Here is a 14578-nt window from a genome sequence, read left to right on the forward strand (position 1 = left end):
TCTTGGTTTGGGGGTCATGTGTACTGATCCCCACCTGTCGTCATTTCATGGATGTGAAGAAATGTGTCACAGTGGAGGAGTGCCATGCCAGTCTCCTGCCCCTCTTCTCCCTCTAGGGTGGTCCTCATGGGCTGTGGGAATATCAGCTTCTAGTTCCCCTCCCTCAAGTTTGGTCTTTCTCCATTGTCCAGGCAGTTCCTGAAAAGGCTGCATAAACCAAATGAGTGATTACTTCAAGACTTGAAATAGCTTTTTTCCTGTCCCAGATATGACACAGTCACTTCCCCAATAGAGCCATCACTCCAAGAGGAACAGGATGTCCTTGTCACCGAGCCAAGAGGGTCACATGATCAGACAGTCAGGGGCCTCTTGGGACCTCGTTTCTCTTTAAGCTGTTGGCCAGGACTTGTCCACAAAAGCCTCTCTGTGACAGACCCTGGCAAGCCATTCGGAACCTATCCTCTTATAGAGTTTCAGGCCTGAGTATTTCTCTAGGGAATAAAATAAGTGTTTGATGAATGAACACTAGAAGGATAACAGGGGAGAATTCCTGAGGAGGATCTGTGGTGACCACATGGAAATAAAGCCGGCGTGCTTGTGTTTCTGCAGTAGAGGAATTGGGGACTCCCCATAAACCAGCATTCTTGTTCCCTGCGGTACCCTTCAAGGAGACCATAAAGTTTGGACAGAAGGCCGAACTTCCTCACTGGGGAGTTCTTGGTCTGGTCTGGAGCCGGCTGGAGTGGAGTGTGGGGAACAGAGTGAGGAAAGGATTGTCTTAAAATTCAGGATCAGGCAGAAGAGAAAAGGCATTTATGAAGGTTGGCCTCCAACCCTAACCTCAGCTCCAGACCCCCAAACCTCACAGACACATGGTCAAGTTAATTGGGAAGTCACCAGGCACTCCAGGGGAAACTATGATTTAGGCAGCTGTGTAAGAACAGGGGTGAGGGAGCTGAAAAAGGTCTTCCAGAGGCCCCAGAAGGGGAAAATGAGCTGAGTCAGAAGCCAACAAGAGGAACCCGAGCTAGAGGAACTTGGTCTGTAGATTCAGAGGCAGCCTCACACTGGGGGAAAGATTTGAGTTTTTGCTTTTATTTTTTTAAATCTTGAGTTTCTGGTGCCATAAAAAATATTTGAGAGAGGCAAAAGTGATTTTACCTTTATTTAGTGAAAGCTTCCAATCAACTAAAAGTCACCTTTGGGGTGAATGAGAGACTCTCCAATCAGACCAGGATAAACATACAGAACCCAAGCCAATTTTCCCCAAGGCCACCTGGTCTTGCTGGTCAACCTGCCTCCTCCCTCCAAGAGCGGAATAGTAGATAATTCCAACAGTTCCAGGGCTTTTTGACCTCTAGAAGAATTGGGGCTGGCCATCAGCCAGGAGAGGTCACGTAACTTCGATTATTGCCTGGAAACTGGGAAAGTCACTGGGCCACGCCCATCAGAGTGCACAGTTGCAGAACACAGAGTTCACTCTAGCTGGTCTAAGCAGGAAGGAGTTTATCTGGGGACAGCGGGAAGCCGGTGGAATCGTCAGAAGGGCTGGAGGAGCAGGTTCTCAGCTGAGCCTCTGGGAACGCTCCTAGATTGCAGCTTACAGGGTTGGGTTTGCAGAGAGAAGCTGCCACTGCCAGCCAGGCTTGTCTCTGCTGCAGGCAGGGCGTGGCCATGCGCCTCCACTCCCAGAAACCTGCCACCATGTGGGCCTCCAAAATATACACCTGCACTCCTCCTGTGTCCTCAGCTGATTTCCAAACCAAAGTCTCTTGCAGGTGCATCTAAGTGACAAAATCTAAGCCAAATATCTATACCCAGGAAGGTGAGAAATGTCTGCACACACACACACACACACACACACACACACACTCAACATGAATATCCTTAAATGTGGCTCTATCATGCAAAGCCTTTTGAGAAGTCAGGAAAGGCAGATATCTGCTAACTGGGGTCTGTGAGCTGTCACTTGGGGTGCTCAGGAAATGGTCGTGCCTTGCTGTGTGGGTGAAGGGACAGATTCCCTGGTGGGCCTTCTTCGGCAGCATTCTGGTCTGTTGGTCTCAGGCAAAACAGAGAAGTAAGAAGTACTTGCCTTCTGGGCTCTTCATACGACCAACCCAAACTGTCATCATCATTTATTTAGTTTTAAGACACTTTCAAAAAGAGATTTGAGTCAACCTGGGTGTTGTTTTGCATACTGCAGTACTAGTCCATTCTGGGCATTGTGAAAGACACAGTTACACACAAGGCTTCTGGTCTTGATGGGGAGCCAGGAAAACGTACTCGCACCATCGTTACGGAAATAACCACGTTATGAAAACCACCACCTGAATGAGGCAGAGCTGTAGTTTGGGCTGGTCAGTACAGCTTTTTGGAGGAGATGGGAGTGGAGCTGGTCCTGGAACAGTGGGTAGGGTTTAAATAGGCAATCCTGGAGGATGGGAGTGAGGTGAGTGATGCTCAGAGGGGATGGGGTATATGTATATGAAGGAAATCTAGGGATTTCCTTGACTCTCCAGTGGTTACGATTCTGAGCTTCCGCTACAGGGGGCTTGGGTTTGATCCCTGACCGGGGAACTAAGATCCTGCATGCCTCATGGTGTGGCCAAAAAGTTAAAAAATTCAAAAGATCCAGTCAGTTACAAGTCTGGAGGCAGTGCAGGACGTGAGTAGAAGAATTGCAGGAAGTACCAATAGATACTTGAATTGGGCCATGTTTTAGAGAATCTTGATTACCCCATGCATTAGTCAGGACTATTTTAGTTTTAAGTGATAGAAATACAACTCGAGGTAGCTTAAGATAAAAGGGAATGTATTGTTCCATCTAATTAAAAAGTCCAAGGACATGAGTTTGAGACATGGCTAGATCCAAATATTTAGACGACCTCATCAGGACTCTATTTCGTAGCTCTGGCTTCGTCTGTATTGCTTTCATTCTCCAGCAGGCTTTCTCCTTTTGGTGGTCCCTGGCAACCCCAGGCTTACATCATCTCAGTTTAGAAATCTCTTGCCCAATATTTCTAGCAGAATTCTCAGGGATGAGGTTTGTTGACTGGCTCTGCCCAGGTCATGAGCAATGCCTCCCCATCCCTACTAGAACTATAAACTTGATCAAAGGAAGCTGGGATCTCTCACTGACCAGATCTAGGCCATGGCATGAGAGGGCAAATTCCCCTCCACCCCAACCACATGGAAGGATGGTCACCTACAGCAGATGCTGTGGGTTCCTCGTCCTTATCTCCTCGGTCCTTTCCCATTTCAGTGGATGCTGGCTCAATTTCCAATTGTTAACCCCTGCATCTCTTTACCTGAAGTTTTCTCTGACCACCAGAAACCACTTGTCCACTTTCAAGACAGGCCAGAGCTCCAGGGAATTAATATCCCCTCAGAGCAGTCCTCAACCAATCGCTGATGGAATTGGTGCATAAGTGCCACATTTACATTTAAATTATATTTCAAATGTACATAGTAGTAGAGGCATGCTAATTTTAAGGAGGAAGAAACCTGTAGGGGCTCTAACTGACATCTTCTGAGGTCCAGTTCAGCAGGAAAGGGAGAACCACTCCCCGCTCCACAAGTCCAGGTCTCATGCTCATTGGTTTATATGGGGCCCCATGTGCTCCTGGTCCAGTGGCCGTGGTGAAGAGAATGGAGTGTGCGGATTGGTTAAGAACCCAGATCCTGTGCTCCACCCTGGAGCCAGGAGAGGCCTCCCTCTGAGATGCTGACACTGAGAGCTGGGGAGCAGGTTCTCCAGGGGAAATCAAGGTACCATTCTTGAAAACAGCATGAACAGAAGCTAGGTGGCAGACACAGCAGGTGTTTCCCCAGAGTCGGTGCTTTCAGAAGGCTGACGGTGTCTGTTAGGCTCCCCAGTTCCTGTTCCTCTAGTACAGGAATATACCATCAATTGTCTTTGGTTCTTAGGTCCTTGAGTAGGAGTGCAGTCACCTCGGCACCAGAGAGGTGAAAAGGTCAAGAGTCTGCTACACACTGAGATAAGGGATGCAGTCTGGGATCTGTAGCAAACATTTTTGAGGCGACTGTGTGTACCAGGCTCTGTGCTAAGTGCTTTCCCAGATTGTCACATTTTATCAGCCTCATGGCTACTGCAAGGTAGGTGCCATGACTAATTTCCCTGTGGCAGAGGAGGAAACTGAGGCTCATGGAGGCTGCGAAACTTTCCCACTCAGGGACACATGGCAGTAAGTGCCAGACCAAGACCTTGATCTGAATGGTTTGGTTTTTAAGACTCCCAAAGGCTTATCCTCCTGGGGAAACTGAGGCAGCATCTGGGTGACCCTGGCTGTTGGGGCAGGAACACCAGTCGTCCCCTCTTCCAACTTGAAGGGGACTTGATGCTGGTCGGAAGCGCTGGAGATAGTTTTTAACAGACAGCGCTTCAGGACAATGACTCCTCTGCAGAAGGTGAGGGAGAGGCTTCTGGAAAGTTCATTCAAACAACATCAAACTCTCTTTAAGGTAGAAGGATGGTTAATGATAGCCTCCCTCCTGCCCGCCTCCCAACCACCTCCTTCTCTGCATTAAGGCACAGCCCCGCGGCAGTGAACATCCTGTTCCAGCCTCAGCCCCCTCACCTCTGGGAGTGCTGGAAGCTCCTGTTCTGTGGCCTCCTTACCTGGGGGCACTCCAGTCTGGATGGAAGCCTCCCACCCGCTCACCCTACTTTGTTTCTTTTGTAGCACATGATATACTGTTAACGTATTAGCTGCCTCCCTCTATGGGATGAGCTTCCCTAGTGGCTCAGACGATAAAGAATCTACCTACAATGCAGGAGACCCGGGTTCGATCCCTGGGTCAGGAAGATCCCTTGGAGAAAGGAATGGCTTCCCGCTCCAGTGTTCTTGCCTGGAGAATTCCATGGACAGAGGAGCCTGGTGGGATGCAGTCCATGGGGTCACAGAGAATTGGACAGGACTGAGCGACTAACGATCAGTGGAATGGAAGCTCCAGAGGAACAGGATTTCATTTGTTCAGAGCTGTCTCCCTAGTGCCTAGAACAGTACTTGGCACCGAGACACTATGAATAAATATTTGTGGAATGCATGCCTGTTTCCCTGGCACTGTGCCTACTTCTGCCCATGCGTTATCTCATAGAATCCTCAAAAGCCTATGGGTTTGCCCACACTGGGCCCTAGAACCAATGTCAGCAGATAAAGAAGTAGCTCCGTGCCCCTACACCACCCCCGCCTGTTCTTCTACCAGGACCTGGGTGTCAGGAGCCCTCAGGACAGGTCAACCAGACTTCACAGGCTGTGAAATTCCCAAGGCCGGGTGTCTGGGGCTTCCACCCTGGCTGCTGTTAATGGCAGCACCTGATGCCAGCACCTTCACGCCTCCTTTAGTGTGAAAGTCTTTGGGGGTACAGGGCAATCACAGCTCCCAGAACCTTCTTTTCAGAAATTAGCAACAAAACAAAGAGGAAAGAGCTAGCTAGTCAAGTCAAAGCTGGAGGGACTTTGCTGCCTGTTGACCCTGGGGAGGACCATCTCAAGACAGTGGGGGTGGGAAGCAGGCTTGGAGTCGGGGAAAAAAAAGAGGCTATCTTGGCCTCCTTTCTCCTCTGCTCTTATTGCTATCTCCCACCACCGCGGATCAGCAGGAATGAGGGCTTTGGCCTGGTCAGCATTATCCCATGGATGGCCCAGTGGGCCTCTTGAGACAAACAGCAAATTTCTCCATGTCATACCCCCAGAGCTAATAGCCTCCCCTCCATATGTAATGTACTTAAAGCTTGGGAGTCAGGACTTCCCTGGGGTCCAGTGGCTAAGACTCTGAGCTCCCAATGCAGGGGGCCTGGGTTCAATCCTGGGGTCAGGGAAGCAGACTCACATGCCCCAACTAAAGATCTCTCACGCCATAATGAAGCTGGAAAGATACTACATGCCACAACCAAGACCTGGAGCAGCCAAATAAATAATTAAAAAAAAAACACCACCAAAAGCTTGGGAGGCAAACAGTAGCCTAGGGTGGCTCACGAGATTTCTGGGGTACATGTTCATGGTTCTGGAAAGGCTAGAGCACTGTCCTGTCCTGCAGAGTGACCCCCCTTTCCACATTTTGACTGTGGTCGCCTTTCCTCTGGCTTGATCCCTCCATTCACTGTCCGTTTAAAATAAGCTTCCTCTCATTCAAAGGCTACCTACCTTTTGGTTCATTGACAGGCGCACAACAAATGCTTATTGAAGACTTCCTAGATGCGAAGTCAGACCCACAACAGTGGGCAAGACAGACAAAACCCCAGCCTTCTTAGGTCTTCCAATCCAGTGGCAGAACCATTCATTCAGCCCACAATGCAGGCCTAGTTCTGGGTTCTTAGCTACCCTGGTTTAGCCTCTAGACGCGTTTGGCAGAAAGGCATCCATAACTTGTTAGCATGATAACAATGTAACTCAACCCTCCGGAGGATCACTGCCATGCACGGCACCTCACTCAGCTCTCCTCTCTTCCCCTTTAATCCCAGAGGTTGCATTTCTGGGCTAGAAACATCAGGATTTAGGAGGGGCTTTTTTGACTGTTGTGCAGCCAAGACTGCAGCCGGTGAACATTCCCAGGGTCTGCCCAGCGCCCGTGGCTCCAGGAGGTTGGAGGAAGCCAGAGGAAGGATTCCTCCTTACCCTGGCCCCACTTGCTGTCTCTGGGCCTGCAGGGGTCAGTGCTGGCAGGTGAGAACACCCCCAGCCCCTCCCACGGTGGGTGAGCATCACGCCGTGAATTTGCTGTGTGGTTTGGAGCCGCTTGCCGAGTTTTCTGCCTTTTGTTATGATACCATCAGCTGTTCCCTCATAGTTTCAGGGTATGCACAGCGCTCTGTTTATACTCGGCAGCACGAAGTTCTGTGAGTTTGTGTACACAGGAGGCCACCAAATGTCTGCAGAGAGAGGGGGGAGGCGAGAGTGTGCAGACGTTCGTCTGAGTACAGTGGATTCAGTTCTTACCTGGGACCTCTCAGAGGTCCCCAGCTTCCGCACTGGTGCTCCAGGACCTGTGTGGGCGGGATGACAGTCTGAAGCGAACTGCGGCTGGTCAAAGAGGGGACGTCATGGACATTCAGCATGGAAGGACTCTTCTATGTGACTCTGGTCTGACCCTGCCCTGTCACAGCGTAGCAGCCTGAGGTTCATACGTGTGAGATAACTTCCCCAAGGTCACCCGGTCAGTAGAAGGGTTGGTCTGGAACTGAGGATGCCTGCCTTTTAATTCACTGCTCTTTCATCCTCCATTTTATCCTAAATCCATCAATAGTAATTTAATTTCATACAGTCTACATTTTCATGAGCAAAAGTATGAGCAACATTTTTTTGGTAAGAGGTTTAAATATTCCCAGGAGCCTGCAAAGAAAAGAATACAACTCGTCTCAATGTCTGGGTCATTTGCCAAGAGAGACAGTGCAAGCCCAAGCTCCCAAGTACAAGTCTTAATGCAACAAACCTGAACCCGTGGTCACTGGCAGTGTCTTCACGCCTGACCCAACCCTTCGTGAGGGTGTATGTGTATACCTGTGTGGATGTGTGGACATGTGTGCACACTATCAAGGGATTTTTGTTGCAATGGTTTTTGTCACACTGATATCTCAAATAAATTTCTGGAACAATTCATCACTTCCAGAAGTGATCATTTCTGGAATAATCTGCCCTTCTTCATATGCTCAGGCATGATTCATTGCTAGTGGTGGTCAGTGATCCTGATTCATGCTTTTCGTACATGTAGGTGACACTGAATAGGAAGTACCCGACTTTCTATACCAGAAGTTCAATTATATAGTGGTTATGGGAACTGGGAGTACATTTTCTTATAAAAACAATATTATATATGGCTATGTGGTTTAGTTAATCCTTGAAACTTGTTTAACTTCATATATATTTGAAATCCTGCCCATATGGAATTAATGCAAGTATGAAACACTACTTTTTCACCCTCCGCGCTTTTAAATAGAAGAACTATAAAACCAAATAAGAATTCATTTTTAATTTTCATGAATGTTGGTGGTAAGGGTGAACAATTTTATTAGAAGTATAGGTAGACTTTGTGAGAATTATAGGTGGTGAGGGTTTGGGGTGTTGGGGTGTTGATGATGGCCCTGGTTTTTGAGTGTGGTTAATTTGACTTTCTCTTCTTTCTGTACGGAGAAGGCAATGGCACCCCACTCCAGTACTCTTGCCTGGAAAATCCCATGGACAGAGGAGCCTGGTGCTGCGGTCCCTGGGGTCACTGCGAATCGGACACGACTGAGCGGCTTCGCTTTCACTTTTCACTTTCATCATTGGAGAAGGAAATGGCAACCCACTCCAGTGTTCTTGCCTGGAGAATCCCAGGGACAGTGGAGCCTGGTGGGCTGCGGTCCACGGGGTCACACAGAGTCGGACACGACTGAAGTGACTTAGCAGCAGCAGCTTCTTTCTGTAAGGCATTATTGTTGTTGCTGTTTAGTTGCTGAGTAGTGTTTGACTCTCTGTGGTCCCACGAACTGTAGCCTGCCAGCCTCCTCCGTTCATGGGATTTCCCAGGTAAGAATACTGGAGTGGGTTGCCATTTCCTTCTCCAGGGGATTTTCCCGACCCAGGAATCTAAATGAGTCTCCTCCATTGGCAGGCAGATTCTTTACCACTGAGCCACAAAGGAAGCCCCAAAACATTATTAGCTACACTGTTTAAGATGATCAGACATGGATTTTGAGCTTTTGCTGACAAATGGAATAAAGTGAAGACAAAAAGAGGGGAAACATTGTTCCTCTTCAGATCACTAGGTAGGAGTTGGAAGAAACTGGACAAATAAACTGCCTTGCTATGTGAGCAGTGACATCCCGCTGTGTGTCGGTCCTCTGGCACTTTTTTTGGGTGAGGTAGGTGGGGCGAGGTGAAAGGAGCAGGAGAAAGGTGATGCTCAGCCTACTGACACAGCCCCAACGTAATGGTCAGTGGTGATGCCTGATAGCCCAGAGCCCTGAACTCTCCCTGTGTGTGATGTGAGTGAGTCACCCTGAATCAGCATGACAGCACCGTTCCGGAAGCCCAGTCCCACGAAAAACATACCCTGCTAGCCAGCAGTGATGTCCTTCCCAACCTGGACCTGGCCAGAACTCCAGGACAGCTCCAGAGATGTGAATTCTGGAACCCCTCAGGATAGCTGATCAACCCATATGTCTGGGGGCGTGAGAAGAAGATAGCGTGGGCAGAGGGACTGACCTTGTGCATAGTTGCTTAGTCGTGTCCGACTCTTTGTGATGCCATGGACTGTAGCCCGCCAGTCTCCTCTGTCCATGGGGATTCTCCAGGCAAGCATGCTGGAGTGGGTTGCCACGCTCTCTGCCAGGGGATCTTCCCAACTTAGCGGTTGAACCTGGGTGTCCCACATTGCAGGTGGATTCTTTACCGTCTGAGCCACCAGGGAAGCCCCAGGAGGGACTGGAGAACACCTCAAAGAGAAGATGTGGGATCTGGGGCAAAAGAGAGGATCAAGACCTCTACTTGTCTAAAAGCAGTACTGCATGAGAAAGTTGTTCTGAGAACGGCCCAACTAGACCTTGAATGGACGGTAAAGGGGGCAAAGGAGAGAATTTGACATTGTACGTCTTCCCTGTAAGAGAAGACAAAGGAAGACAAGGATGAGGTGTGGTCGATTCCCTGCACTTTCCACCAGGGACCTTGACCCTACTCCTGACGTGGCTCAAGTTAAAGCAAATAGAGTGATGTTTAACTAGCATCACAAGTGCTGGTTAGAAGGAAAGGATCTGTAAACTCATCGTGCTTACGATGCTTACAAATGCTTGGTTTAGAGAAATAAAACTTGATGAGGATGGTCTGAAGTTTTCACAGTCTATGTATTCTCCCAGTTCTTAAAATCTCTCCTTGAACCACACAGGCTGTGGATCTGAACCATGAGCTTTTGGTCTCCAGAAATGATTTTTAATAAACTCAGATTTCTTAAGAAGTCATCAGCCTACACAGAAATGTTTTAAGAGAAAAATTTATGGAGTTCCTTGTCATATCTATGGTAAGAATGCTGCTTTCTTTATGAGGATCAATGGAAGACATTTTTGGTGGGTCTTCGTTCCAGAAATAATTGTTTTTCCCCTAAACACCTGCTTTTATTCTATGGATGCTCTAGATCATATACCTGACCATGTCTCCCTGCTTTCTGTTTATATTCAAATATGAAGCAGTCTTGAGCCAGTGTACAGACCTTCACAACCCGCAAAACTTAAATTTTACCCTTAGCATCTTCATCTTCTGTTTTTGTTCCCTTAATTTTTTTTCTTATATACCTACTGTTTTGCTTTCATCATATTGCATGCAATTTTTAAAAGTCATCTTAAATTATCCTGAGAGCAAGGTGGTTAAATAAACACAAAGGTGGTGAAGGGGTGCTAGCTCGTGCGAGTCCATTTGCTGACTGTGGTTGGGTGGCTTGAACAACAGGCTATTCATAAGGACAGGAAATTTGCAAGACTGATGTTAGAAACTGGAAGTACCTGCACTATTTATAGTTGCATTTTTAAACAAATTCTTGAATCTGAGCAGTGAATATGTGCTATTCTAACTGGAAAGGTAATTATCAAATTCCTTAGTAGTCACTTGGCCATGGTATAGAAGTAACTTGACGCTCCACTCAGGAGAGCAGGAGGCTGGTGATTTCTTTCATCTAAGCAGCACTGTTTTCTTTTTAAGGTTAATTCCATTCAAAGATCAAAGTCCAAATGCTTAATCAAAACCACTGATCTTTCAAATCCACAGCCAATCTTGGACTAGATTTGCAACCACCAAATACTGAAGAAAACAAAGCGAAATGAAACCAGGCCGTTACAAAATACGCAGTGTATCAAACATTTTTCCCCCCTAGTTAGCATTCGACATTGAACCCTGTTGCTCTTCAAATTCTCTTTTTTTTCCCCAGGAATTAAGAAAGACCTTGGTACCCCATCCTTTAAGTTACAGCTATTAGGATAATGGAGAGAGGGGTCAGAGTAGAAATAGGGTGTAGAATTAGGAGGGGTTTGATGGCGGCAAGTCAGTCCACTTAGTTTTTGTACTGGGTGAGCTCATTGCCAGTTTCATTGAGAAGATACGTGCAGGGACTTCTCTGGTGGTCCAGTGGCTAAGACTCCATGCTCCCACTGCAGGGGCCCAGGTTCAATCCCTGATCAGGGAACTAGGTCTTACATGCCACAAGTAAAGATCCTGCAAGCCACAATTAAGGTCTGGCATAGACAAATAAAGAAATAAGTATATTAAAAAATATTCATCCAGGTTTAAAAAAAAAGTGAAGACGTGCAGATGAGGGCTTTTGTTATTGAGAAAGGGTCACGGTTGGCAGAGGTCTTTACGGTAACCCTTCTTCTGTCCACAGTCCTGGGAATGCGGGTGCTAGAGCCACGGTTGGTCATGCTGGCTGAAAAGTCATAGACAGTGGAGGCTTCAGGGAGTCCAGTTAGGTGCCAGGCATTGTTCAGGTCCCCCTTGGGATCGTAGGCTCAGCTGCATGTACCGTTTGCTCAGTTTCTCAATGGCCTCCTCAAGGTGCTTCAGATCATTCTCTCTCATGGCCTTGGTGCTGAAGTTGGTGTGGCACCCGGCACCATTCCAGGTCCCAGGAATGGGCTTTAGGATCAAAGCTTGCTGTCATTCCAAAGTCTTCATATAAATGGTGTGGGATGAAATGGTCCATCCAGAGATGATGTCTGATGTCCATTCCTTCACAGGGTCTTATCTGAAATTCCCATGGGGCGGCCACGACCTTGGCACTCTGTCCTCAAAATCTTGACACCTGGTGGTGAGCCCATACGATATCCCTGCCATAATCTTTGCTCCCTCACCACAGTCGTATGGACCTTGGGGTCCAACGAAGCAGTTGGAAGGCCACCCCAAGGGGTGCTCATCTGTGCCCATGAGAATATATTCCTGCTTTGGTCCAAACGGGGGTGCTGGTTGCTCACCACATCTGTGTTCTGTTTATAGGGATGCCTTCCATGGGTCTCTGCAGCCTTTCGGTTGTGCTTGAAGACTTCACAGAACCCCAGGTGGTAGTCCTTGCATAATAGGTCCTGGAACCTCCCAACAGGGATGAGATACATGTCCCTGTTGTCGCTTCAGACTGAAAAGTAATAGAGCCATCAACATGCCACTCGGGCAACTCATCTGGCGCTGTTGATCCAGATATGCATAGCTTGGGCTTTCTCACCCTGAGGCAGGGACATGCCCACTTGATGGGTGCCTTTGTTTCAGTGGGAGCTTGCTGAGGTGGCCATGGCGGGAGGTGTCCTGGATGGAGGGCAGGCAGGCAGGGAGAAGGAAGTGCAGGGGGACAGGCCAGGAGACCGGGGGTGCTGCACACACACTGCTCTTCTCCCATCCTCAGCTCTGCCAAAATCATCCCTTCCTTCTTGACTGGGCAAAGAAACAAACTGAGGCTAGAAATGGTTTGAATGGGGCAAAGGGAGGGTGTTTATTTCCTAAGTCTCTCTCAGTCTAAGTGTTCCTTCCGTTTCTCCCTGTGTCATCTGGTCTTGGGAGGAAATGATGACGAGCCTACCTGCTTCCAGATGGCACAAGTACTGGGTACCATCTGGACCCAACGGTACGTGGCATCCTCTGTACCATGGTGATAATGGCTCAGCCTCAAGGGGCAGGAGAGACAGAGTACAGGTGTGATTTATGGATGTGATTCAGTCTTCTTGGGCCAGCTTCCCTACAGGACTAACCGGAGGCCAAATTGGGAAGAAGGAAAAGATTCATCCTGGTTCCTTTGGCCTCTTTTCCACTGGGAGTGATTCTGACTCTCACCTGCTTAGAACTGAGGATGCCAAGGAGTTTTCTGGTACAAATAGTAACAGTGCGGAAAATTGGCCTAGAGTATAAAGAGGAGTTTGAAAAGGAAAGAATCGAGCCCATTGTATTCTCAAAGAAAAGACTTTGAAAAAAATCACAACCTGTAGATTTCAAAAGGCCAACTTCTTTCCAGTTTTCCCTTTAGAAAATATGGATATAATAAATATGCATTTGTACACACTTGCCTTGTGTTTTTTTCTTGTTTGGATCTATGGTTCAGTTTCCTCACAATGACTGTTAACGACAGTATTGTTGGATGCTAAGTAAAAGTCAGGTTCTAAAGTCAGTATATAAAGAAAAAGATCCTGTCTCTTAAAATTACCCCTTAAAGATAACTTCCCTACTAAAATGGGATATATGTGACTTTGTGTATCATGAAGTAGTTACCTTGAATTTAGGGCTCAAGATATATGAAAAGATATACATTTTCACATATCAGAATCCGCTCAAGCTGCTGAAAAGGTGCTAAGCATTGTGGGAGCCAAAACCAGCTGCAGAGGGTGTATCTGCCATCTTGTTCTTCATTCTGTGGAGCCTCTACTCACTGAGTGGAATGGCCTGAGGTAACCTCTTCACTCTTCTGATTGCTCTCTCTCTGTCTCTCTCGCTACATCTTTCTCTCTCCTCCCGGGAGGTGGTGTGGGGCTTGTCTTTTTTTTTGAGAGGGGAGGGAGTGCTTGTGTTAGAGCTTGGTTTGCAAAGCAAGCCATTATATTCTTTATATTCATTATAAATACATTCACTGTATATGTATTATATTTATTCTAGCTCAATAAAATTGGCATTTTATTCTAAGGTGAATTAATTAATTAGTTTAACTGAATTTATTAAATTCTAAGGTGAATTTGTTCCTACTTCACATGAAATTAAGGAAGATTTATGTATGATACGGGGTGTTTGTAAGGGGGTGGGTGGGTTTAAAAGCAGGGTCTTTGAGGGAGCCAGGAGGGGCTTGCTCACCTTTGCTTGGAAACTCAGCCTGGAAACTCTTGGCAGCCACAGCATCTTGTTAGTAAGGACGGCTCTTAACTACGGAGGGTCATGTTCCTGTTTGGGGTCCTGCTCTGGTTAGGGTGGGGTGGTGGGCAGGAGGAGAGACCAGTTGGAGGGATTCATTTTTATAGGTCCCTCTCCCTCACTCTCTCATCCACAAATACAGACAGATCCCTGCCAAGACCTGTGTGCTTCTGGGAGATGTCTGGGGTCCCTGGCAGAGGGAACATTCACCCAACACCTACTTCCTGATCTCCTGTTATATGTGAGGCACTGGGATTGAGTCTTCTTGGGGGCCACCTGTATGCCCTCTTTCCTCCCCATCATGGGGGCAGAAGAAAGTGACAGAGAAGACACAATCACGGCTGTTTCCTGCCCTCTCATTCAGTGACTTATCCAGCCCTGCAGATCACGTGGAGCAGGACAATGGAGTTAAAACCTGGGTTTGGGAATCAGACAGAGCTGGGTTCAAATCCTACTTCTGGCACTTGTAAATTACATGACCTTGGGCAATTTATTTGGCTAGTCTAAGTCTCAAGCAAGTGAAGTCATTAGGTCTGTATAGTCAAAGCTATGTTTTTTCCAGTAGTCATATATGGATGCAAAGGCTGGACCATAAAGAGGCTGAGCACAGAAGAGTTGATGCTTTTGAATTGTGGTGTTGGAGAAGACTCTTGAGAGTCCCTTGGACAGCAAGGAGATCCAACCAGTCAATCCTAAAGGAAATCAACCCTGAA

At 47.5% G+C, this 14578-nt stretch overlaps 1 pseudogene; it reads right to left on the reverse strand.

Moving 5' to 3' along the window:
- Positions 1-11272: 11272 nt before the first annotated feature.
- On the reverse strand, positions 11273-12624 carry LOC133255250 (glutamine synthetase-like; annotated as a pseudogene).
- Positions 12625-14578: the final 1954 nt, after the last annotated feature.

The sequence above is a fragment of the Bos javanicus genome, chromosome 10 (assembly GCF_032452875.1).
Source record: "Bos javanicus breed banteng chromosome 10, ARS-OSU_banteng_1.0, whole genome shotgun sequence".
Classification (NCBI taxonomy): Eukaryota; Metazoa; Chordata; class Mammalia; order Artiodactyla; family Bovidae; genus Bos; species Bos javanicus.